Source organism: Sarcophilus harrisii, chromosome 1, assembly GCF_902635505.1.
Source record: "Sarcophilus harrisii chromosome 1, mSarHar1.11, whole genome shotgun sequence".
NCBI lineage: Eukaryota > Metazoa > Chordata > Mammalia > Dasyuromorphia > Dasyuridae > Sarcophilus > Sarcophilus harrisii.
In genome coordinates this window covers 461,486,864-461,514,121 of record NC_045426.1, presented here as the reverse complement: position 1 = coordinate 461,514,121, position 27,258 = coordinate 461,486,864, and the positions used below count along the sequence as shown (strand labels likewise).

The following is a 27,258-nucleotide window of genomic DNA, read 5'->3' as shown; positions in this document are numbered from 1 at the left end:
ATACTGAACCAAAGTGCAAATAATATGTGCCTGGTGATTTCAGAAGTGGTGAAAGAGAGAAACTTGGAATACAAGGTTTTGCAAAGGTGAATGCTGAAAATTATCTTTGCAAGAATTTGGGAAACTGGAATATTATTAAATTTTTTTTAATGTTTTAAAAAATATGTGCCTGGGACATGACATATAATTAATAAATGCTTTTTGATTGATTAATTGGCCATAACAAAATATATTGTAAAAACTGAGTGATGCAGTCATTGTAAACTTTCCTCATACTATTGAACCAATAGATCCTATTGGTAGAATTAGATATAAGTTTACTATCAACCTAAGAACTTCTTTTTAAAAAATTAACCACTTTTCAAACATTTTATATGCAGGTAACTAGGTGGCTCAGTGGGTAGAGCATTGACTCTAGATTCAGAAAAAAACTGAAATTAAATCTTATCTCAGTCACTTACCAGCTGTGTGACCCCTGGGTAAACCACTTACTCTCTGTTCGCTTTAATCCACCAGAGAAAGAAATGATAAACTATTCCAGTATTTTTACCAAGAAAATCCCATGGATGGTACAGTGCATGAGGTCATGAAGAGTTGGATACACCTGCAATAATAACACTTTATATAAAAACCTCTGTTTAAGGGGTCACTTTGCAGAAGTAGCTTTAAATAGTGTATTTAGCATTTATTTTCATCTTGTAAAGATTAATTTCAATTTCACAGTATTAAATAGAGAAAGGGGTATTTATCAAGCACTTCTAATTATTGAGGTCACATTGCAAGAAATATAATGGAAGTTACAAATCTTCAATATTCTTTGGTCTGGGAGGGGTAATACAGTGGGAAATTGAAACAGACTATGTAAATGGTAATATATTAAATTGAATTTAAACTCTAATGAGAATTATATTAACTAATACTAAAACTATGCCAAATAAGGGAGTGGTCAGGGTAAGGTGGGGCTAATCAGGGAACCCTAGGGACTTTTGGCCAGGAGGCCTGATTGTCCAGGATTCAAAATGCTAAAGTTAACACCCACCCATATACTGAATCCCCTCACATACACCAGCATCCTGTTCAAGAAGGAAAGGGTTCATTATGTAAGTTAATGAAGATTTTTAAGTCCCCAGTGACTTCCTCGTTCAATCCAGAATTAGCTCTATACTAAATTTGTTCTTCAGAAAAAGGCACACCCATTTCCTAATTATGCAACCCAATGCTAGTATACCTTGACTATGAATGAAAGAGCCCTTTTTAAATCCAATTTAAGTCCAGCCACAAGCCCAATTCTAATGTACCATATCAAATTCTGTGGCCTGCTACAGCTAGCCCCCAAACCTATTGACAAGAGTGTAGATCTTATGTATTTCATCTGTTTTTGATTCCTCCCTTGGATGTTTGCAAGAGAGGTACTTTGGACAGCTCTATTAGAGTTGTATATTTATTTAGCAGCCTAGAGGCATCAATGGGTTTACCTTTCTGGAAGATTAAGCAGTTTTTGTCTCTACCACACACCAAGATGAAGGAAATGAATTCAAGCACTAAGTTCTGCTTGCATTTACTGCTCTGTTATTATAAAACTGTCTGATTGGTAAATGTAAGATGGGCAATTTAGGAGCCTGCTTTCATCATTCCTCCAATCATAAGGGAAGCCTCATTAGTGTGGGGGATGAACAGACCTCAGATATGGTCTAAATGCTGACTCTTAAGTGTATTCAAAATAAGGAACTATATAGTCTTGAGTGAATTTGGGAATGAGTGAATAAAATCCTCCAAGTTTTAATGATTCAATTTATCTTTTGGTGCTATTTCCAACGCTAACCTAACCTCCAAGGACTTGGCAAAGTCTTCCTTTCTAATATTTTGAAAATGGAAAAACCAAAAGTTTTCAAGTATATGTGCACAATATAGATTCACCTAAGTTATTTACCTTGCGATTCCCTATTGCCCTTTTCCACCTTCTTATCAGCTCTTATAGGCTCCTTTTATTCCTCTTGTGAATTTTTTATGGCTGGTTTCATCTCTGTACTTGTACTAGAATCAACCTTTTCATTTTGTATCTCTTTCCGTTTAGAGCTTGCTCAGCAATCACTGACTGCTGGGATAGCTCAGCTAACAGCTAAATTGCTAGGCCAGGTTGCATTCCTCTTATGTCAAAGTGTTTTATGAGCTCTTAAGAGCAAGAATTTCATTTCCTTTCCAAAAAGAGTTCATTACCCCTCTTTTATTAAACAAACTATATTTAGAGCATTCATTATCATTATCAATTCCCTTTTCTTTAAGGTCATTAAAGTACAATGGATGGAGTCGCTGGACAACAAAAACAGACATTTACAGTATGCAAAATGTGGTAGGTACATGAACCTATTTGATTCTCACAAAAATCTCTATGGTAGATTATAGATGAGGAAACTGCAGCTCAAAGAGATAAAGTGATCTGTCTAATGTCATACAACAATGTCATATAGGTCTGAGAGCACTGAACTCAGTTCTTCTTGTCTCAAAGTACACTGCTCACAGGGTCTGCTCCTTCTGCAAATTCAATAGATAATTCTATAGTGTCTCAAAAGAGTCAATGTGAAGTGAGTTGTCTCCTTTTAAGAAACTTAGATAGATTTATTCCTTTCTGATTCCCAGCCCCTCCTGGCTGATGCATTATCAAGAAGTTAGGACCTTTGATTCACAAATCCTGGTCAAAAGCACCCCTTTGAATTCCAATAGGAGATCCCAGCCCCCACCAGATCTGAGCCAACTTGGAACTCTACCTATGGGCCCCTTTAGCTAAATCTGTCATTATAAAAGAACCAAGCTGGGGTCCTCTCTCTGCAAAGGTTCCAAACATGCCAGCCTTATGCCTGGCATGCCAAGGGTCTCTGCCCACTGGAATAATATTTCCAGTGCTCTCTTCTCTTTACCTAACACCTTTTACTAACTAGACTTTAACCTTACTTCCTATACCCATAATAAACTTCCTTTATCAATCTAGTTTTTTGGGTCTGTAAATTCCTTTGCAGGGGACTCTTGCATAGGCACTAGACCTTATTTAACTCTCTACCCTTGTGCTGAATCCAAAGGGATTGCAGGAGAGCTCTATTTGACTCCCTGTGCCCCAAACCTGCCACTAGACCTCATTTTCATTGGGGTACCCCAAATCTAAACCTCATCATTTGGTTCTCTCTAGACCTCATCAAATGCAAATTCAAAAACTGGATCACTTAACAGCTAGGGGAAACTTGGGTCAAGAAAAGTCTTTTGTAGTATCTATAAAATGTGAGACTATTTAGTGTTTACTGTAAATTCTATGACAGAAATCCTGTTAAATAAGGAGTCTAGACCCCCCTGCATATATATTTGTGCCCACTTCCTACTCAGAAGTTGGGTAGACTTCCTAACTAGATAATTTGTGTAGCATATTATTCAATACTTTGATTACCAGAGGGGCAAAAAGTCCAGTCTCTATTTTCACTTATTTCACAGGGTGGTTGTAAGGTCTGCAGATGCTGTCGTATATATTTTAAGAGTCTAGTGCAACTAAATTATGAGGATACTTTAGGGAAAAAATGGCCCTCTCCAGTCAAAAGAGAACATCATGATTTCTCCCTGTCTGTCTATGATGAAAAAGGAAAAACCCAGGATCCAATTATATCATGAGAGCTTATCTATCTCCCAAACTGAACAGTTTTATTTAGTTGAACAACCAAATAAAATAAAGTTTGCGGGTTTTTTGTTCAAATATGTCTTTTAAATCATAACCTATTTAGTGGCTAAAGAAATAAGTATTTCTTTGATGAATGGGGGCAGCATGAAAAAATCAAAAGTAAAATACCCATTCTTAGAAATTCAGAAGTGGAATACAACTCCAGAGATGAACAGTAAGGTGCTAGTTGGTAATTTTGAAAAAGTTATCTAAATTAGGAAAGGACTCTAATATTCTCTTACAGGTAACCTCAAATCATTAACTATTAAGAGAAATGCAAATTAAAGTCACTTTGATCATCTACATCACACTGATCAGGTTGGCAAAGATGATAAAAAGGAAAATTTAATTGTAGGAAAAATTATATGAAAACAGGAATGTTAATATACTATAGGAAAAAGTCCAGACATTTTGGAAAGTTTTATGTCACTATGCCTTAAAATTTATTAAACTGTGCATAGTCTTTGACATGATAATAGTACTATCAGATCTATACCCAAAAGAAATTAAAGAATGTACAAGTATATTTATGACAATTTTTTGTTGTAGTAAAGAAACAAAAATTAAGGGAGTACCCTTGTTACAAACATTTTTTTTCTATTGGAAAGGGAATAATTATGGGGAGAAAGTAGATTTTTAATTGAAAAAGCATGATTTTCAAAAGAAATAACCTGAAACCTAACAAGAATGCCAACCCCGATAAGAGAAAGGCATCATCATGAGAATCCCAGTGTATGAATATGAAGAAATGTGTTTCTATTATTTAGAAGTCAAAACAAATCTATAAAAATACTTTGCAATATTTACATCACACCTCCTAGCAAAATAAGGTCAAAATGGGAAATTGGAAAATTGAAGGATTTATGGCCAAAAAAGAACTAGAAAACATTATAAAATGCAAAATAAATAATTTTGATTATATTAAATTTAAAATATTTTGCACAAACAAAATCAAAGCAGCAAAGATTAGAATGAAAGCAGAAAACTGGGGGTGGGGGAAGAATTTTTTACAGCCCGTGTTTCTGATAAAGGTCTATTTTCTAAAATATATAGAGAACTGACTCAACTTTATAATACAAGTCATTCCCCAATTGATAGTTAAAGGATATGAACAGACAATTTTCAGATGAAGAATTAAAACCATCCATGGTTATATGAAACAATGTTCTAAATCACTATTGATTAGAAAAATGGAAATACAAAACTGAGGTACTTCCTTATACCTCTCAGATTGTCTAAAATGACAGGAAAAGTTGATGATAACTACTGGAGAGAAAGTGGGAAAATTGAGATATGAATGCATTGTTGGTGGAGTTGTGAACTATTCAACCATTCTGGAGAGGAACTTAGTACTATGCCCAGTGGGTTATAAAACCTTGCAAACTTTTTTATAGGCATTGCCACTATTGTTCTATATCCCAAAGAAATCATAAAAAAGGGGAAAGGACCCATATGTGCAAAAATGTAACAATTCTTTTTGTGGTGGCAAGAAATTGGAAAAGGAGTAAATGCCCATCAGTTGGGGAATGGCTGAATAAGTTATGGTATATGAAAGTGATGTAACATTATTGTTCTATTTTTTAAAAAAGGTGAACAGGTTAATTTTAGAAAGGCCAGGAAAGATTTACATGAACTAATGCTGAATGAAACATGCAAAACCAGGAAAACATTGTACGCAACATGAGCAGGATTGTGAAATGATCAACTATGAGAGACTTGGTTCTTCTCAGCAGTTCAGTGATCCAAGGCAATCCCAATAAACTTTGGATGAAAAATGCCATCTGCATGCAGAAAGAAAATTATGGAGACTGCATGTAAATCAACACGTGCTATTTTCACCTTTTTCTTCCTCATGATTTTCTCCTTTTGTTGTGATATTTCTCTCCCAACTTGATTCATATAGAAATATATAAAAATGAATATACATGTGTAACCAAAAAAAAATGTTTAATGTGTAACTGAAAAAATAAATAATAATAATTTTAAAATAAAAACAAATGCTTTGCACATGTAACAAATGAAACAAAAAATAAATAATAACAAAGATCTTATGCAAGCCACATACTCTGCTTTTTGGAGACAGTTATTTATCCTGCCCCTTTTCACCACATTTTCTCCCAGGTACACTCCTACTCTTCCTGTATCTGAGTACTGCTTAGGACACTTTCTCCCGTTTACTATAGATGAGCTGGAGATTCCCCTGCAAGACTAGAAATATTAGTTTAACTCTATGAGGTAAGCTAGTTATTGTTCTAGAAAAAGCAATTGACCTTACCCCTTCCAGGGTTTAAAAAAGTAAACTTTTCTAGTTACTAAGAACAACAACAAAGTGTTAGATACGCATTTAAGAGGCTTTGATCCATTACTTGCTTTGCTCCAAATTGTTTTCTATACTTGATTTGTGTGTTAAAATTGTTGTGAAAATTAAAAACTATGATGTATATAAATCACTTTAGGAACTCCCAATAACTTTATAAATATGAAATTAATATACTGTTATTATGATAATTACATTGTCATTACTATGATTAATCTCATTCTTCTAAATGTTTTTAATGTAGTTCAGAGAGAACAAGTTCTGGAACAAGTAACTATACTGTTATTATTCTTTCACCTTTAACATTACATGGATTATTGATCAGGTGGATAAAAAATTGCCATTATCAATTTAATAAAAATATTGGGAATGAAATATTTTATCTATATATATATATATATTTATTGAAAATATGAAAACATCAAAACAAGTCTAAAGGCAGACAACACAACAGATATTTCTACCCCACAACTTTCTTACACTGTAATTTCACTCCTTCCCAAGTACATTTTTCACCTTAAAAGATACTCCACCTTTTTGACCCCTTCCTATTATTTTGAGTTCCACCCAGAACCTCTGTTTCAAGGAACTTCTCCCTCCCAGTGATGTTTACTCCATCCCTGTCTAAACTTTATTCCTGACTTTTTCTACTTCTTTATCCACCATGTCTTCACTCAAATACCTTCTTCCTCCCCCTATCCTCCCCAACTTCTTTTTGTGTGTCATCTTTTCCATTAGACTATAAGCTTCTGGAAATTAGAAACTCTCTTTTTTTGCTTATATTTATATGTGAAGTTCTTAGCTGAAACATAGTGAGCTCTTACTAAATGTGTGTTGATTTGATGTGGAGTTATCTTGTACTCACATTTTTTTTTAAATTAGGTCTCTATAGTTTGAAAACTTTTCATTATACATAGGTTGGTGATTATTGCTCTGTGAGAGGGTTATGTCTATTAAATAGCCAGGTGGCTCTGGGCAAGTTTGGTCTGATGATAATCTAGTGTGTTGGATTATTATCTGAATTCTCAGTAACATACTGAAATATATATTTATTTTATAGAAATGTCATCTGTTAGTTTATGAAAGTTCATGAGTATCTCCCTCTACTTACCTGTATCAAGTTATACTTTTCTAGATATTTGATAAATGCTAAATTTTTTGCAACTTGCATAAGTATGCTGCATAGTTTCTACCATTTCTTTGAATGATTTGCATTGCTCATTAATTATAAGCTTCTCAACAATCTTTGTGCAATTGTGGATACAATGACCTGATCCTGAAATATTATGGTAATTACCTCCTTTTCATATATAAATTCAGATTATTCAGTCATTTATTTAATTTTTTTTGTCTATATATTCTGCTTGAGTTCATATAGTGGCCTATAAAGTGCTGCATTGATTTTGGCTGTGATGTCAAGTGAGATTTATTAATGAACTATTTTCTATCCTATGCAACTAGGATAAGAAAGTTTCCATGAAATGGACAATATTTTCTTAAGATCATAAATTCAGAACTGAAGGGAATTTTGTAAGTGATCTAGTCTAATACTTTTACTTTAAAAATGAAGAATCTGGAGTTGAGAGAGAGAAAGTATTTTTTACAAGGTCCTACAGTCAATACAGCAAATGTCTAGGGTGAGAAAAAAGATGCCAACTGTAGCATTTAATGTGCTACACTTTTAAAAAATGAATACATTTTCTATAGTAGATGAGGCAGAAGGAAAAGGATATTATGAAGACTTATAAAGTTGTCTGATGATTCATTTTAGAAACATATTCTAACTCACAAAGTATCTTAAAGGAAAGTTATTAGACATGACTGCAGTTTCAAAGAGTTAGATTTGGTACCAGTCTTGTGCTATGATAAGACCCACATTTTATAAAATGTTATGTGACTAGGAGAAAATCTCTTCTTTTTAATGTACTGACTTCGATCTGCATGTTAAAAAAAAATCCCATTGGACCAGATTCTAATGTAATTCCACAGAAAAAATTCCCATTGAGACCAAATGAATTTCAGTCTAACTCTAAAGCAATTAAAGCTTATCAAAGGAATTATCCTATAGAGTTATTCTGGGAATGAACCAGACCCAATGGAACAAATGCAAGCAGATCAGGGCCTTTGTGGCATCTCTAGGAATTTTCTTCTTGAGTTTTGTTCAATAGTTAAAGCCCTACAGGATTCCAGTGGGGAACCTGTGTGTTGAAAGAACTCAGCTTGAAGAGATTCATTCCATCTTCAGCAATAGAAACACAATCACCTCATTTCCAAATGAGCAATCACATATAAATTAGAAGAGTTAAAGTAGATTTTTTTTAAATCCTTATATTGTAAGCTTAGACTTAGGTCAGAAGGAGAGCTCTAAAAAGTATTTTTTTTTTCTTAAAGAAGTTGGCACTCAAACAATGTTTGAAGGATCACATCTGATAACCTCACTACCTTCCTTATCCAGTGTAGCCAATTCTGACTGTAAGCACAAAGTAACACAGGAAATTACTTTAAACAAAGGAAGAGAACATAGGAAGAGGAAATAACGCTCTCTGTGTGCGTATTTTTATGAGTGACATTACATCACTTTCCCTATCACACCTCATATTTTTCACAATGTAGTACAATTCAAGAGATATATTTTATTTATATGTTTATATAGAATAAATAGCATTCACATTCCATCATAAGGTCAATATTGGATATATTACAACTATCCATAAAGTGGTATAAAATGGAGAAAGGGGAGAGAAATACACATTTTCTAGTCTTCTATAGATACATATGGTGATTTGTGGGAATAAGCAATATTTAAACAATAATAGTTGGAATAACAAGTTCTAACTAATATTTCAATAATATTTTTTCATTCCTAGAATACAGTATAAGGCTCTTTCATCATGCAAGATCTGAAAAGCATATAGTTGAAAAAATACAATTTTTTATAACTTGTTCAATAAAGAGACAATCAAACTTATTTTTATGCTGTTAAAACAAAATGAATGGTCCATGAAATAAAAGATAAAGTTCTCAGGGATAACGTGGAGGCCATTTACTCACTATAGTAATAAGCCATATTAATCATCAGCTCAATTATCACTACCTTTTTTCCTAGAAGAGAAATAAAAGTACAGACATTATTAAGAAAAATACTAATAAAATAAAAGTTGTCTCCTATAGATTTTCATTTTGAGAAATATTTTTAATTGGAAGTCCAAGCCTAGGACTAATAAGAAGAAAAAAAATCATATCCGATATTTAATTTTGATAAAAATAATCTTACTAATACAGAAGAAACCCAAGATTTGATGTGTTTCACTTGCAAATACAGTAATATTTCAATTACCAAATAAATTTGAGGAAGTTCCATTATAATGAATGTTAAACACATTTTTAAGATAAAAATCTTAAATCATGCAAAACAAAATTGTCTATATTAACAACTACATAACAAAAATACCTCAGTTCATGCAAAACATTTGTCATTTTCATTTGAATATAAACATGGCACATCTTAGGTAAAATTGTAAATTCTTCAATGTTAATTTCTCTTTTAGAATGTGAGTTCTCCCACATTTTTTTTCACTGAGTTGGCCCCTTCTACAATTTAGTCATCTAATGCCATCCTGCTTACTTTACCTTAACATTACATTAAAACATGGAAGGATTTGATCTTTAAATTTTTTGGCTGACAAGTCTTAAATGAAACTTCATACCAAAACGTTACTTTGAAAGTGACATACCTGAAAATGACATCTGCTTTTATAAGAGTTTCTGGCATCATCAAGAAGGGTGGGAGAAAATAGCAGAGGGAAGAGAGCATAACTGAACTCATACTAGATTTATTTGGCTAGGATGAAAGTGAATTATGTTAATTATTTTACAAATATGTTTGTGTTTGGAGTGAAAACAAAAGGAATGAATGGGAAGGGCTTCCAAAAGGTATAATCCATGACTTCCTCTTCCCATCACAGCAAACTCATCTTAGCTGAATGTAAGCTCTTTTGTAAGCAACTTTGATTTTACTTTTGTATCCCCAGAGAACAGCACAATATTTTGCATAGTACAGATAATTAACAGGAGTTTGTTGAGTTGTTAAATTAGCTCAAGACTGGGAGCTGTTGTGAGTGAACAGAGCCATTTCTCTTTGCCATTATCTCTTCCAGGAAATGAAAGCTACATAACCTTCACAGTGGTTTACTGACAAGTTGAAGATCCCTTCAGATCTTCTTCTCATGGCCACTTTCATGTTTGGACATAGCTCTGACCCTTTATTTTCCAACACACACACACATGCATGTGTGCATAGACATCCCACACCATACTCATCTAACCTCAACTCAATCCTCAGCTCTAAGAATTACAGATAGATATTTTATTATTTCTGGAATATTCACCATCATCTTAATAATTTTCTTGTTTGTACCATAATACCCTTGTATCACATCCTAAAAAGTATCACTTTTTAAAAAACTAAATCTGTGATTTTATTAGTATAGAAAGCTCTAGATCAGGTGTTTCTTCTACCAGTGCAGATCAACACCTTCTCTGTAACTTAAATCTTAAAGATTTAAGTTTAAGCCTGCTTGTCAGTTAACAGACATTTATGAAATACTAAGTATCAGGCATTGTGCTAAGTGCTGGGGATTTCATGAGAGACAAAAATAAAAACAAAACAAAATACAAAAATCTATTCACATTCTGGAAAAACTCACAGTCTAAGGGGTGAGACTGGAAATAATATACAAATAACTATATACAAATAAGGTTTATGTTGGATAAATTAAAATAATCACAGAAAGTAAGCATTAAAATTTAGGAGGACCAAGAAAAGCTCTCTGTAAAGGTAAAGCTGGAATGAGGCCAGATCAGCTAGTAGGAAGAGGGTAGTGTCATAATATAGCAAAATACATAGAGGGGAGTAATATGTAAAAAGACTAGAAAGATAAAAATGGGTGAGATAGTGAAGGATTTGGGATTTGGGCAAGATCACAAAATGAGTATGTGTCAAATATGAATTGAGCTAGTACTCCTAACTGTTGGGCTAATGCTCTCTTTGCTATACCATGTTACCCATCAAAATGCATTCTTACATCTTTATTAGAATTTCTATTTTTAGTTTTGATATTTTGAACAAAGATATATTGCTTTGGGATTTATTCTATTTGCTAATCCATAATATTCTATGTATAAGGGTACAAAAATTATCCAATGTCATTTTGTGCCATAAATTCACACCAAAGCAGGATGATGCTACTATAACTCTGTTTTAATTTTACTAATTTTAACTGCTGTTTAGTAAAATTGTAAATTGTTAAATTTGTTAACTATTTAAAACTGCTGTGTTCTGCCATGGGGGGACTTTCCTATGTTCCATGCAAACTGAAAATATGAGTATATTTATTTTAAAATTGAAATTCATTGATAGAAGTATAAAATCCTAGAAACAGAGCAATAATAATTAAACAAGTACCTTATTAACTTTCCACTTTAATTTATCGAAATGAATATATACTTATAAATAGTATGTCCAGTTATTATCTATAAAGTACTCCTAGAATCTAAGTACATTTTTTAAAATTCTCTTTCACATTCTATCTGGTCTGTCTTTTCTTATCTATTTATCTGCTCATTCCCAGAAAATTATATAGCATCTCAATCTCAAGTAGATTCCATCTTCTTAAAATATAAGAAATATATAAATGTGTATATTCTATCAGGTTGATAATTACCAAAAAACTTTCCATAGGCCATATGTACAAAGCTAACATTCCCATGTGTACACCCTCCAGGTACTTTTAGTAGAGAGGTATAGAAATGGTGAGAGAAAACTACACATATTATTTTTCTACACCATGCTTTTATACCTCATTTTGAAGTTATATGCTTTTCTTGATTGAAATATTAATTTTATTAACATGAATTATGCCATCTACTAAGTGAGTAGAATTTTCAGTTACAGTCAGGAATTAGGGTCAGTTTTTTCCAACTGTCTACAAAACTGATACATGCTACATGTTCACATTTACAACAAACCAGAAAAAAATAGTATTGTTCAAATTGCATACAACTATAAAACGCTGAGAAGGAAAAATAGGAATATTTAGAGAATATTAACAGTAGTAACTTGAGAATATAAAATGGTTCTTTTCAACATATAGCCATTTCTAAAATTTCACTGGATTGTATGGACAGAGTAACTGGCCCAGCTGTCTATCAAAGTGGAATTAGATGAAGGCAGACAATGCAGGCTTTGTTAATAAACTGAAGCAGCGCCTCCACATTTTCCATTTCTTATCCGAGTGCACTGAGGGACCATTGTCTCCTCCTCCCTGCAAAAAAGAATAGGACAATTATATTATAGAAATTCCTCCACAGCAGGTTTGAAAGTCTGTTTATGTCCAAATAGGAAGACAGTAAAAATAAAAAGCAGAAGCTTCATGACAGGAAAAGATAGAAATTTCAAAAAAGTCCCTGACAGTCAGCCATTATAGTTATAATTACACACACCTAATCCAACAGAAATGTATTTACATGTAAGATGATTCATTGGAATTTTTATGGCTGTCAACCATGGCTTAGAACTGCAACTCTAAGACTTATATGGATCCGATATAATACAAAAGACTCTTCGATAAAAACTCAGTAAGGGCTCAGTCCCTACCAAAGGCACAGACACTGAAAACATTTGAACTTAACTTGTTTCCAGTTCTCCACTGGGAGACTCTTTAGTTCCCCTGAAAACATTAGGCTAATAATAAGCATTTAAGCATAGAACAATTTATTATATGGCATTCAAAGAACAGAAAAAACTTTCATTCAAACCTATAAATTATAATCCACCTTTCTAATTATCACTTTTCTTTTCCCCACTCTGCCTAGAGATTCAGTCATAGTTCTCCCAAAACTTATATTATTGGCAAATGAAGTTCCTATACCATGGCCTTAATAAAGAATAATATTTGTACTTCACCACTCACCAGCTTCCCTAAGAAATCTGCTCTCACCTTTGCTTCCACCTCTGCTACCATTAGGCTGGCTCCTGGCTAACATCATCATCTCTTAGGATAGTTTCACAGTAATCACATGATTACTAATTCAACCCAGAACCTACTTTGACTTTGCTTGCCAATATTCAGTTCTGCTGCTGCTGGCTTCTATATGTACTGGCCATATAAGCAGAAAGAGCCTTTTCTTCCCCTTTCACATGTTCCAGCCCTCTCCATACCTCTCAGTATTCACATATTCACTTACACTGAAATCGACTATCTGACATTATTATTATTATTTATTTTTGCATTTTCATTTTAATTATATCATAGAATCTCTAAAGCAGAATCCAAATAAGTATCTATTCCAAACCACAACTGAATAAAAATTTTCATACAACATCATTAATAAATACTCTTTCAGTCTCTATTTGAAGTCTTCCAATGATAGGTAATTCACTGCCTCCAAAGCCACTTTTTAATAACCTCATCATTATCTTGTATTTCTTTACATAGAGTTCAAAATCTACCTCTGTGATTTCTACCTATTTTTCCTAATTCTTGGTCCAAGAAAAAAAAACTTCAAGTACTCAAAGATACAGGTTTTTTCCAATACATACTATTATATTAAGTGAATAAACTAATTCATAGTGAATTAGTGAAACATTTCTATTTCCAATCCAATAAACATTTATTATGGACCTACTATGGACAAAACTGTGTTAAGCTTTAGGAATACAATAAAAAAAAGAAAAAGAAAAACAGTCTCTGCCCACAAGGAGCTTACAATTTAAAAGAGAGACAAAAAAGGGAGGAGAGAATGTAAGGAGCTCCCACAGCACAGGAGTATCTTGTTCCATGGAGTCAGAATTAAGCAGAAGAGCAGATGCCAAGTGGAAAAGGCAAAAACATCAGTTTCTGCTCTCTACAAGGGAAAGAATTAGGAGAAGTTTGGTACACTTTTCCTCTGATCTTCCAATAAGAAGGAAGAGGAGGCTGAAAGCAATGGTTCATTAATCAAGGCCTCAATTCGCAGTATAATGATGAGATCAGAAGTGATGAATACACAATCCTGGACCTAAATTTAGGAAAACCTGAGTTCAAATCCAGCCTCAGACACTTAAGACTTCCTAGCTGTGTGATCCTAGGCAAGTCACTTAAGCACGATTGCCTCCACAATAAAAAAAAAAAAAAGAAGAAGTGATGAATATATCCTGGGAGGCTTTGGGAGGGCTGTGGGGAAGATCTTGTTCTGTGGAGTTAAAACCAGGGAGATACAAAGTGGAGTTCATTCAAATGATCATCATATGGAAAAGATTCAAGGACCCCTACTATCCTGGTCACTCTCAACCAATTTTTCTATAAGAAAACTTTGTTAAATATGGGTGCCCCAAAATAAAAATAATATTCCAGATGGTCTGATTAGAGCAGAATGTCAAATCTTCCACATCTTTCCTGCCACCTTACAAAGTTATAATGTTTCTGGCTGCTACATCCCACCACTGAGCACTACCCAATTCACAACTCATGAAAAACATCAATTCTTTTGTTTTTGTACATTTCCCTCATCATAAAAGAGTGTGTGTAAGGTGGGGGAGAGGGAATTTGTGTCTGTCTCTGTGTGTTTAAACTTATCTGAGATGTCACATTTGCTATTTTATTCAACACTTCAAAGATCTGTTTCTGGACTAGCAAATTTTGACAATTTCCATAAGTTTTCATAACTAAAAGTATCAAAGACCTTGGTCAGATCTGCAAATATTGTGTACTGACATCTGCTATTGGCTTTTCTCCTAGAAGTGTCAGACTTCTACCATACCATATCAACTGTTCCTTAGTCCCTTCTGTAGCCACACTGGTTCTGAGATAGAAGACCATCTTCCAATTGAGGGATCAGGCTATATTAAGGAAGACTCTGGCAAGAATCTTACCAGCAATGACTAAGAGAGAGATCCCCCTGTGATTGTCACAGGACAATCTAGTCTCTTTACCTTTATAGAAATAAACAATGGAGGCAACCTTGAACTCTTGAAGAATAATCTCCTCTTGTCACATAACTCAGAAATGTTGAATCAGCTTTTGTATAAGCAATGGATCTCCCACTTTGTAAATCTCACCTGGACTAAATTCAGCAACAGGTGCTTTGCCACATGAAAGGAGCCTAATAGAATTCAAAATCTGTATTTCAACTGGGTCTTCAGCTAAGGAAAGATTGATGTCAACTTGAGGTAAATAGTCAATGGTTTCAGCACTAATTGATGATCATCTGTTAAGAACACTATGGAAGTGTTCAACCATTTCTCTAGGATCATGTTCTTATCACTAATCAATCTGGATTCATCAGTACTGAGAAGTTGAGATGCGGGTCTTTGGAGTCATAAATAGTCTTTAGGGCTTCATATAAGTGCTTTGGACTTTTGCTATGAACATGAAACTAAATTTCAACTGTCTTCCTACTGATCCAAGAATACCGCATCTTTTTAAAGTTTGTTTGTACTTGATTGTTGGTGAAAGTAGAGGCTACCTTCTTAGAGATTGATGTACTATTCTGTGATGGATGAAGTATCCTGGAACTATTCTGCTGGTATACCTTGTGGGGTTCTTTTTCTTTTAGCAGCTTCTAAATTTCCCTTTCATTTTCATCAAACCAGTCTTAATGTTTGTGAGTATTCTGAACCAGATGAACAAATGTAATGAAGTATACCAAATCTCTAAAGGCTACCCAGTCATTTTCTACTCCTCCATTGCCAACTGTGTGCTGACTTCATTTTCCCTCTAAGTTAGCAACAAACCATTCCCACCCTGGAGAGAAGCACTCTAATCTGTTGAGGTCCTTTCTCAAACTAATTTCAAACTCTACTGCAGAGAGCATAATTCCACTGAGCTGGCCACACTGTTAGATTATCAAATACATGCTTGCCACAAAGACTATTTTATGGAGAACTCACACAAAACAAGTGTTCAAATGATGGTCAGAAAAAGAAATACAAGGACATTCTCAAGGTCTCTCTTAAGAACTTTAGAATTGATTGCATGACATGGGAGACACTTGCGCAGGACTGCTTAGCATGGTATGTCCTTATCAGAGAAAGTACTATATTCTATCACCAAAGCAGAACTGAAATAGCACAAAAGAAATGTAAGATGCACAAAGTTAGAGAATCCAACCCAAATATTCATATGGACTATTTGTGCCCAACCTGTGGCAGAGCATTCCAAGTCCATATTGGTCTGATCAGTCATAGTGGAATATATCTTAACTTGATTCTAACATAATAATGTCATTTTGGTCCTCTTCAAGAATGGATGACAACAACCCATCAAGGATCTATAATTTCATCCCTCCATTGTTGCTAATCATAATCCCCCTCTGACTTATAGATGGTCTTCAAGAATTACTATAATCAAAAACTTCATCATTCAGCATCTAAACTGGTGAGTACAGGAATTATTCTGAGTTAGGCTGATCTAAGGACACTTGACAATATTTTTACTGGGTAATGATTGGGCTTTACATCTATTCTGATTTGAGTGTATTTGTGGCCCCAAACTAAAATAAAATGGACTAACCAAGACAGGAATTGAATTCATGCCTTGAATTAACCAACCACTGTTGTTTGAGAGAAAGTTTGTCTGGAAAACATGAATATATTACAGTTGTTGTGATATATAATAACAGTAAAATTGATTAAAATTTATTATTTTATTACTAAAAGTAAAAAACATTATAAAGCCTTCCTATTCCACATCTACCAATTAAAATTTTCTTAAAAGCAATGATTAAGCATTTCCAAGCCCATCTTTTCAGATTAGACAATAAAATTTTTGATGTCAAATTAATGCATTCCATTCTTCCTCAAAGGGGCCGCATAAGCCATTTTTCAAACAATTCAATATAATCTCAACAATGGAAATGAAATTATGTATTATAGTATAGTATAAAGAACATTAGATTTAATACCAAAGGAACTTGATTCAAAGTTTTTTCAAGATATATATGTAGGACCTTTGATAAATCATTTTAACTCTCTAGACCTCATTTTTCTCACCTGTAAAATAAGTGTTTGATTAGGCTAGACAATCTCTAACTTCAGATTTTTTGTGTGTATAGATTAGTATAACTATATTAACTATAGTCTGTTCTAACTGGTCAGATGCAATGTTAAGTGTTTTTAATAGCATTTCATTTATTCATAGATCATCTGTCTATTGATAATAAGCAAGAAACTGGAAATAAAACCAAAAAGCTCCAGGATAACAAAGACAAATTCAAGTCATCAATTAATCAACAAGTATTTATTAAAAGTCTATTATATTCAGGACACTGTGATTCATGTTTGGGATAGAACAAAAAAAAATAGTCTCTGCATTCAAAGAGTTTATACTAGACTATGAGAAACTGCATTTATAAATATATAGACCATATATACAAAATAAATGCTAAGTACTTTCAAGAAAGAGACACTAGCAACTTGGGGGGAAGTTAGAAATAGAAGTAATATATGAATTTTTAAGGAACCTAAGTAAATGAGTGCATTCCAGGCAAGAGAGATAGTGAAAAGTCATTGCCAAATCATGGAGGTAGGAGATGGAATGGCATATGAGAAATAGTTTGCCTGGACTATAGAGTATGCAAAGAAGAGCATTGTCTAAGTTTTAAGCATGAAATAGCAATTTCTATTGCAAAAATATTTGCTTGAAAATGGAGCCCTTACAGAGTTGTCATTTTAGAAGAGGCAGAATTAACAAGGCTTAGCAAATGATTGCATATAATTAATGACACAAAGTGAATCAAAGAGTTAAGTTGAATACAACAGGCTTTGCAAGCCTGATTAATTGGAAAAAATGGTGACATCTTTATCAGAAATACATAAACAGAAACAGAAAGGGGGCAAATTTGAGGGAAATGACAGAACAATTATTTCCTAGCCCCAGAGAAGACAGGAAAAGTAAATATATAGATCTGAGACTCATCAGTATAGCTATTATAATTGGTCAAAAGTCTAAGATAGTCTATATTTGGGAGATGGTACACTTTCTCCCTCTAGCAAATGCCATGTCATCCCCATATCTTGCCTCATATTCCTCTTACTCTATATCGCACAAGTGCCTCTCAAATACTACCCCAATGTTCACTAACCAAGATGCTGTCTTGAGATCTACAGTATACCCCCCAAAAAAAAACCTGTCATCCGTACCATCCTTGTGAACATCTGATATTCTATCCTATCCACAACTGAATTTACTCATAGGCATAATTTTGGCTATATATGCCTCTGCTAAATAAACAGCCATCAATTAATCAGCATTAATTAAGCACTATTATGCTTTATTTGGCATTAAAGTGCATCCACTTGAGTAATAGGAGAGCTCCTGGAGCCTTTATGTGCAGCCTGTGTACCATGTTTAGGAAAAAAATCCAACCATATTATTTATCTATTATCCCAGATCATAGCACAATTAATATAGTGAGCTAGAAGACCAAAAAGAGTTATTGTTAGATATGAATAGATCCAGTGATAACAAAAAAGAGGTGACAGCTATCAGCCTGATGTGAAAGAAACTGAAAATATCTCAAAACAAAAAGAAGACATCATTTACTAGGGCATCATGGGCCCTCTGCACCGTAAAAGCCTTTTGGATCCTCATTGTAATACTAAAAATTATAATAATTGAATGTTTCTAATGACAAACTGAGCCATCAAAAAAATAAGAATTTATACCTGCTAATTTTGGCTTAAAAAGATAAGTGATTGGAATATATTTAATAATGATTACCATCAATAATGGTTGTCAAAAAAAATTAAATCATCTTGACTGCTTAAAGCAACAAAATCTCACTTATCTAAATAATTCATGTATATAGAATATCTCATGCCAGATAAATAATGCTATATGTTACATCATTTGTAATGATATAACATTATATACGTAATGATAAGCAAAATAGCAATAGCTATTATATGATTCCCCCAGACACCAAGACACCAATACATCTCTCATGTATTGTTTTGTACTAATAGCTATTTGCATGTGTCATATTTCTACTCCAAACTGTAAACTCCTTATGGAAAAGGATCCTGTCTTACTTAATTTTTTTTACCTGAACTTTGTATCTTTGATAATGCCTAACATGGTACAATACATATGTTATGTAATGGATAAATGTTCAGAACATTTATAAGTAATAATGGAATAGTTACTAATATTATCATATTAGTAACTTGTATAGAGGTTTAAAGTGTGCAAAAATTATTCATCACAACAACAATGAGATAGATTGTGCCACAATTATTGGCATTTTAAAGATAAAGAACTTAAGACTCGGATTTTTTTTTAGGGATTTATCCACAGTTACAGTTAGTAAAAGTTGGAGCAAGGATTTAAAATGAAGTCTGCAAACATCAAGTCCAGTGTTCTTCCCAATAAGTGAAGGTTAATTTTTCCATCAAATATAACTTTAAAAATTAAACTAGTTCTTATAATGAAAGATCATAACTTCAAACATTTATTTTGTTGACTCTAGATAAAGCACAACTAGACCTTTGAAAGAATAAAGATTTCTTTGGGAGATTCATCTTTCATTTAGGAACAATTGATAATATATCTATTTTTTACAGTTTTTAAATATTAATGAAATTCAAAGGACCAAATGAAAAAGCTAAGATAATTAGCAAAGATTGAGAAATCTCAATCTAACCCAAGATATATACTTTCATGTACATCTGTGAGAAATTTTTATCTATATAAACTATATAAAATACAAATGTCTAGTGGTGCAAATGCTATTAAGAATTCATTACTAATCATATAGTACTTTAAGACTAAAAAAAAGGATTATTTTCTATCATATTTGCTATATAGCATATGTAAATCAGCTATGTCTCAAAGGCATACTGTGTTGGATATTTAATATTTATCATTAAATTTTAAAAATTTTACTATTAAAAAAAGTCAAAGTTGTCTAAATTGATAGATGGAATGAAGATTTCAATTTAAGATAAACAAAACTATGATAAATAATAGAAATAAAAAGCTCAAATAACAACAAATACAAAGGGCAAGTATTCAAGCAACTCTGATCTTCTAAAGGTCACTACTTGGATTTAGAATCAGAAAGACTCATTTTCATAAGTTCAAACCTGGCCTCATATTCTTATTAGTTGTGTAACCCTGGATAGATTACTTAGCCCTGTTTGCCTTACTTCCTCACTTGAAAAATGAACTAGAAAAGGAAATGGCAAACTACTCCAGGTATCTCTGCCAAGAAAATCCCAAATGAGATTACAAAGAGTAAGAAACAACTGAAAAATGGCTTCTGAACAACAACAAAAAAAAATTACCATTTAAAATTTTCAAATAATCCCATGTATAGGATATATGGTTGAAGGCAGTAAATGAATAACAAAATTAATCCAAATTAATACTTTTATAGAATTCACATTAGGACACTAGTCATTTGAATACATCAATATCACTTTCACCAAGGAAGAAACTCTCAAATACTAAAAAAGAGATGTCATCTTCAAATCCTATGCACTCTGGTGATCATGTTTGCTATGGTTCTCTGTGTTTGTTGCAGATGCTAGATAACTAGATGACTGGATCATCATTCCAATCAAACTCTTTAGCAGAACTTGAAAGGTATTTTCTCAGCATTAAATAATAGCCATGTTAACTCAAATATCCAGCACCTAGCACAATGACAGATACAATGTGTTTCTTTAATTGATTTTTCAATAATGGCATGACATGCTAAATTTATTTTACTTATATCTCCCATAATCAAGCAAGTAGAGATGCATATAATGCTAGCATTGTAATCAGGAAACCCTGAGTTCAAATCTAGACTTGATAGTTTCCATTTTGTGTGACCTTAGGCAAATGATTTAACCTTCATCTTCCTCAATTTCCTTATCTCAGAAATGTAGGTCACAGACTTATTGTGAAGACAATATAATACTTGTAAGGCATCTGGAAAACCATCAAATGCTATGTAAATGCTAGCTGTTACTGTTATTATCACCCAGCACAGGGCCTTATATGTAGTAGGTATTCAATAAATACTTGCTGAATAAATTAAGTAAACTTATAGCACCTTATATCAGATTTTCCCAGATACAAAAATTCCTACATGTAGAATAAACCCATCAATTCATGGCCTCCCCAAATTATAAAAATATCTGATCAAAAAATTCAAATAGCCAGAAATAGTACTGTAACATAGTACTATATGTTGATCATGGTTGCACAATTGTGATTTTGAGGCACTACAGGATTCTGAAATGCCTGCTAAACCATCTAAGAAAGATTCACTTATTTCAATAATTTTAAGCTTCAGATTATCTTTTGTGAGGAGTCTCTTGGGATAGGGTGTGAATAAAGGAGGATTTCCTCAAATGCTACTGTCCAAGGTAGCCAAGTAAAACAAAAGCACATGTGCACACACTGGTCTGATTTCTCTATTGTCTCTGCATGTCACAAAACTGACCCAACTTCAAGAAATATTTGGACTAGTTTCAGAGTTTGCAGATTAAGACAGGAAAGTTGTATTTTTTTAAAAGGCCAGCATTTCTATGAAAAAACTGAAAGACAAGTTTCAAAAGCAAAATCATGTAGGAAAGCTCTTCTCCCTCTCATCACCCTTTTACTTCTCTCTACAATATGGATTGTATTGTTATTTTAAGTAAATGTTCATCTTTTTCATTAAATTAAAAATTTTAGTACTTTTGCCTATTCCTAAAAATTCTGAGATGTCTGGCATACCAAATGGCCTTACAATTAAGAATTTTAAAGTCCTAATCTTGCTTCAGATGCTTTCTAGTTATATGAACTTAAGCAAGTCACAAAGCTGTCTGAGCTTTAAATTCTTTTTCTGCAAAATGGAAATAATTCCTAACTTATAGGGGTTTGTGAAAATCGTGTGAGAATTAAATATGTAAAGCATTTTGGAAAGCTTAAAGGGCTATTTATAAATGCTAATGCTAACTATAAGAAGGAGGACAGGGAAAAGGAGAGTGATGGTGCTGATGAAGTTGCATGAGTTGTTCTAACCTTATATTCTGAAGATGAGATCTGCTATATTTCACTCCCATCCTCAGAATTCTCTGGTATCCTGAGGTGGGTTAAAAATTCTCTCTTTCCTGACATTAGCTTTATCCTCTACCTATTGTTTCCCCCCACTTTAGGAGCAGTGACAAGCACCCCCAATTCATTTTAACACTTACTATCCCATTAGTTTTTACAAGGAGGTATTTACTTCAAAGATATTAGAAGAACAACTCTGCAAACATTTCCCCCAATACATCAGGGACATAATTAGCAGATTGTTTACAACTTAACTCAGCTTTTGCATGGCATTGATCCCATCCAATTCAAATCCAAAGCCTCCCAGACCAATGTGCCAAGGCTTTCTTACTAGGCTGGCTGGATCACCTGGCCTGAATTCTTTGATTCCCATATCCCCATGTTTCAAAGTCAAAGACTCCACTCCTAGAACTAAAAAAAATATAAATGAAAAGAGCCAAAACTTAAGGTCCATTTCTCAGAGCCACATAATACCAAGGTTATAAATACAAGTTATTGGAATGAATATAAAAGCCTTGATAGTAAAACAGAAATAAATAAGAGAGCTGTATTTGGTGTTGGAAAGATAATGGAGTAAGGTTTTGGACAAGTTGAGTTTGAGATTCTGATCTGGAAGTAAAAAAATTTGGATTCAGTTCCTGTATCAGATACCTACTGACTTTGTGACTAAGTAAATCATTCTCTCAGTGCCTATGGACAAGTCTTTCAGGTTATAATTGCAGAACAGATACAATTTACATTTTGACAGAGAGACAGATATAAAGACAGAAAGAGAAACAAAGACACAAAGAGAACTGCTTATGATTAGCAATGGGAATCACAAGAGCACTAAAAAAATTAATTCCAAAGTCTAGCTTCTGTAGCATTATAGAAATGTAAAAGTGATTAAATTAGTTTTAACAAAATACATATCAGTATTTGAACCTACTTTAGAAAGGATAGAAGGGTGAGCATTCTACAAAATTAGAAGTCTATAATTAAAAATATCAAATAGAACTTCTGTGAGCCCTGCTATCCCTGTTAAAGCGATAAGACACAGAACAGCACTGGATGTTCATTAATAAATAGTTGCACATAATAGATATTTACTCTAACAAGTGAGTATTTTCTCCAATAATGCAGATCATATCTGACAATTAGGTGCAACTTTTTAATCTATGTTCTAGAAATTCATGATTGGCATCCACCCACTATACTAGGTTCCTTCATTAAATCCTTTGACATTGGAAAGATATTCATATAGCTATGTAGGTGGTCCCTTAGTGAGCCTTCACTCCTATTATATGACCATCTATCTTCCTTTTTTTAGAGTGTGTATTTGGAATGGCATCCTTTATCCCACTTCACCTTCCTCATTCCTTCCTTAAGATCTGCTGCAGCCTGCTCACAATCACCTTGTACTTCTCCATTGCCCTCAATTTCCATTCTTCTGAGCCTGCAGTATTCTATGACTTGCAATTACATGATATCACTGGAAGGATATATTCATTTTTAAAAGGTAAGCTTTGGTTTCAAGGAGAAGGTGAGGTCATATATTTAAAATGAATAACAAGTTGTACACAATAAATTTGCAATTTCATATACAATCATTTTATTTTTTCTTTCTTTTCTATTATGCTATGGAAATCCTTGTTTTATTGCTTAAGTTCAGAATAAAATAAATAAAATAAAAATAAGTAAATGTTTATTGACTAATATATTAATGTTAAATAAGGATAATAATACCTGCAGCACTTATCTAACAATTTTGTAAGCATTAAATGAGAAAACAGTTTATAAATTATTTTTGTAAATATTAAAACATTATATAATTGTCACTTATTATTGTCATTTTTTTCAATTAGAGATAGAAGGGATTATAGTCCAGCTTTTTACACTACTGATTTAAAATAGTACTGTGCTCATAACATGGAAAATTTTGTAAATATTTTCTCATTTTCACCACTGTTGCTTTAACAAACAAGAACGGTTCATATTTCAAAATGGTAGTTTTAATGCAAAGGAAGGACCTTTTTATAATCTTTGTGATATTAATAAGAAATTTATATTTTTACTTAAATATTCAACTCCTTTGCCACTTTGTACCTATTATGTTAATATAGTGCTTGATCCTCCTTTTATGCATTAATCATATTCTAAAGTATATTAAGTCTTATTACTTCAAGGGAATTCTATATTCCATGACTTGAAGGCCAATGTAATAGAGTGTTTGAGCATAGAAGATATTCAGTGTTTGGAGGAAAAGAGAAAGAAGACAGGGGTTGTTGCTAAGAATTATGGAGATCCCCAAAAAAATCAGATGAGTGTCAGAGGTGAATAAGAAGAGAACAAAATATGGCAATATCAGAGAGGGAGATATTTTACATGATTTACCTTTAAAGGTGGGATTGGCAGAATGAGGGAATAAGAGATAGAATTAAGAACCTTAAGGGTAACTATAAGAACAATCCAAACTTTAGGTTGGATAAGGAAGAATGGTTGCTGCAGTGAGGTCCCAGAATATGAGGAGCAAAGAGAAATAATTGTACTATTACAGAAAAGAAAAAAAAACACCCAAGATATAGGCACTTGAGGGTAAGGTTTAGAAACGATACCTTATTTATGCTACATGTATAGAAGGGGAAAAGAGAGGAAAGGAGAAAAGGAAAAAAAGAAAGGAAGAAGTAAGGAAGAAGGTAATATTTCGATTAGAGGCCAAAATTACATAAACCATTGTTATAGAAATTAGTCAACAAGGTCCATATTACTCTGGACAAAAGTATCATAAAACTTAAAACTGTTTTTTTAAGGTTCATTTGAGGTAAACCTCTGTTATGAAGCTTTGACACTTTCTCAATCTCAATTAGCACTAAACTAATTAACAAAACTGTTTTATACACTACAGTGAATCACATTTTTCTTCTTCCTTGCCTAATCCCTTGCGTGTTGTAAGGGTGATTGAGTATCTAATTACTTCTTAATTGAATGCACATATTATACATTTTTCACTCGTTCAAGCTTAATGCTTTTGGTCTAGAAATCAAAGTCAATGAAATTAAGTTGAAATGGGATTTAGGCAACTATTGTAATGAGGAAAGGTTTGCATTAAGCCTAATTATAAGTAAATGTGAGTCTTCAATATTGTTTCCTATGAAAATATTTAAAATACAGAAATGTGACAAAAAGGACTGCTTTAGATTATTAATAACATTATTATTCATGTTTACAACATTTTATTCTATATTATAGAGTTAAACAAGTTATAATATTATGATGAGGATCCCACCCAAAAAGTCTAAATGGACATTTACATCTGACAGAAATTATTTTTTCCCTTTCAGCATGCCATTATAAAGAATCTAAAATGGAATTAAAATAAGATTAAGATGGAGATGGGATAAAGTCAGGAAAGATTTAAATTTAAGGTTACAATAAATTAATAAAAATCTATTTATTTGCTACATGTTAGCCTAAACTTCTCATTCTCTAAATTCTATGCAAACCTACACTTTCAACTTAATATTTTATGAAAATTATATTGTTATAATATTGCACAGAACGTTTAAAAATTGGAATGGTTTCATCCTGAGAGTTAGCAATGGTTTTCATCAAAAATGTTAACAAAAAATGGGGGTCATTTGAGAACAGTAATCTCAAACTCAAACAGAAATATGGCCCATAAACTACATAGAGGTATCCCTGTAGTTGTATGTTGACCTAAAAACCCATATGATTGTAACTGTAGAATAGCCTAGATAAATTTGAAGGAATCATAACCAGGAGGATTTTTTTCTCATGTACAGCAATTAATAAAAACCAAATAATAAGTATAGTCAAATTTATTGAATCATAGAAATTTTCCTGCCTTCTAGAAATCTAATTATCTTTGCCAATTTTCCTAGTTTTTATTTTAAAATTAGATTATAAAGAAAATCACTTAGTAGGTTATAAGCAATTTGAAGAGACCTTTTTTTTTTTCATTTTTATATCCCAGTTCCTAATATACTGTATTTCCTGTAGTAGATAATTTAAATTCTGTTCAATTGGATTGGGGAGAAAGATATCTCTGAGGCTCAATTTCCTTGTCTGTAAAATTGGGATTTTGAACTAGATAGTATCTAACGTCCTCTCCAACTCTGAATCTATGAGCCTCTGATTCTATAAAAGTTTCAACACAGAAATAAATTTCAGTAAATGAAGTATTTTATAGATTTGGATTTAATACATATTTTTGTCAATCAACAAAGCTTTATTAGAAATAGCTAGATGTTAAGTTGAACAGAATCCTGAATCTGGAGTCAGAAGCCCTCGGTTCAAAATCAGCTTCAGACACTTGCTAGTATATGATTCTGAGCAAGTTAACAACTGTATGCCTCAGTTTCCTTATTTGTAAAATAAAGATAATAATAGTACCTATCTCCCAGGGATGATAAAATGAACTAATATTTGTTGTTTTTTTGTTTAACTAATATTTCTAAAGCATTTTGAAAAACATTTACACATTATATAAATGGTTCTATTGTTATTATTTAAATCCCCCCCCAGGTCTTCTGACACATTGTGGAATGGAGACTATCAGGACATCCATCTGTTAGTCATTACTTTGCTCCATAGTATTGCTCTATGGTACATAATTTGACCTGTAGCACTTCAATAACTTTATTTTCAGTCTAGCATTTATAAAAAACCTACTATGTGGCAGGCACTGTGCTAAGCATTGGGAAAATAAAGAAATAAAAGAAAAATAAAGAAAATAAAAGAAAATAAAGAAATAAAGAAAGATTGTCCCAAGGGGCTCATAGTCTACTGAGATGGACAGCATATAAACAACTATGTATAAACAAGTTATAAATAAGATATAATCAAGAAAAGAAATGCACCTACATTTAAAAAAAATAATTGGGAAAGACTTCTTGAAGAAGAAACCTTAGTTGAAATTTCTTTATATGTGTGTATGCAATTTCCTATTCATTTAGACATCAGATTTTCATTATACATATGAGATACAAGGATTTTCCCTCAAGTTACCCTTTATATTAGATGCATTGATTTTGTTTTTTATTTCACTTAAAAGTCTTGGATGCTCCTATTTTCTACAATGTTGTGATATTAGTTAGAAAAACATGAAAAACCACACATTACACTTTTTGAAGCTATCTCCATTTATATTGTAAGAGTCAACATTCATTCTATCCTTT

The 27,258-nt window shown here is 32.7% G+C and overlaps 1 protein-coding gene and 1 long non-coding RNA gene across 2 annotated transcripts in view; one reads left to right on the top strand and one right to left on the bottom strand.

Annotated features, from left to right (window-relative positions):
- Nucleotides 1–11,080: 11,080 nt before the first annotated feature.
- CA8 (carbonic anhydrase 8) overlaps nt 11,081–27,258 on the bottom strand; it is a 141,715-nt gene continuing 125,537 nt past the window's right edge. The window contains exon 9 of the mRNA XM_031946371.1: nt 11,081–12,337. The gene's annotated coding sequence lies outside the window, so the exon portion shown is untranslated. The remainder of the gene's footprint in view (nt 12,338–27,258) is intronic.
- LOC116420575 overlaps nt 24,456–27,258 on the top strand; it is a 46,186-nt gene continuing 43,383 nt past the window's right edge. Inside the window, exon 1 of the long non-coding RNA XR_004230935.1 lies at nt 24,456–24,655. This is a non-coding gene — a long non-coding RNA (uncharacterized LOC116420575). The remainder of the gene's footprint in view (nt 24,656–27,258) is intronic.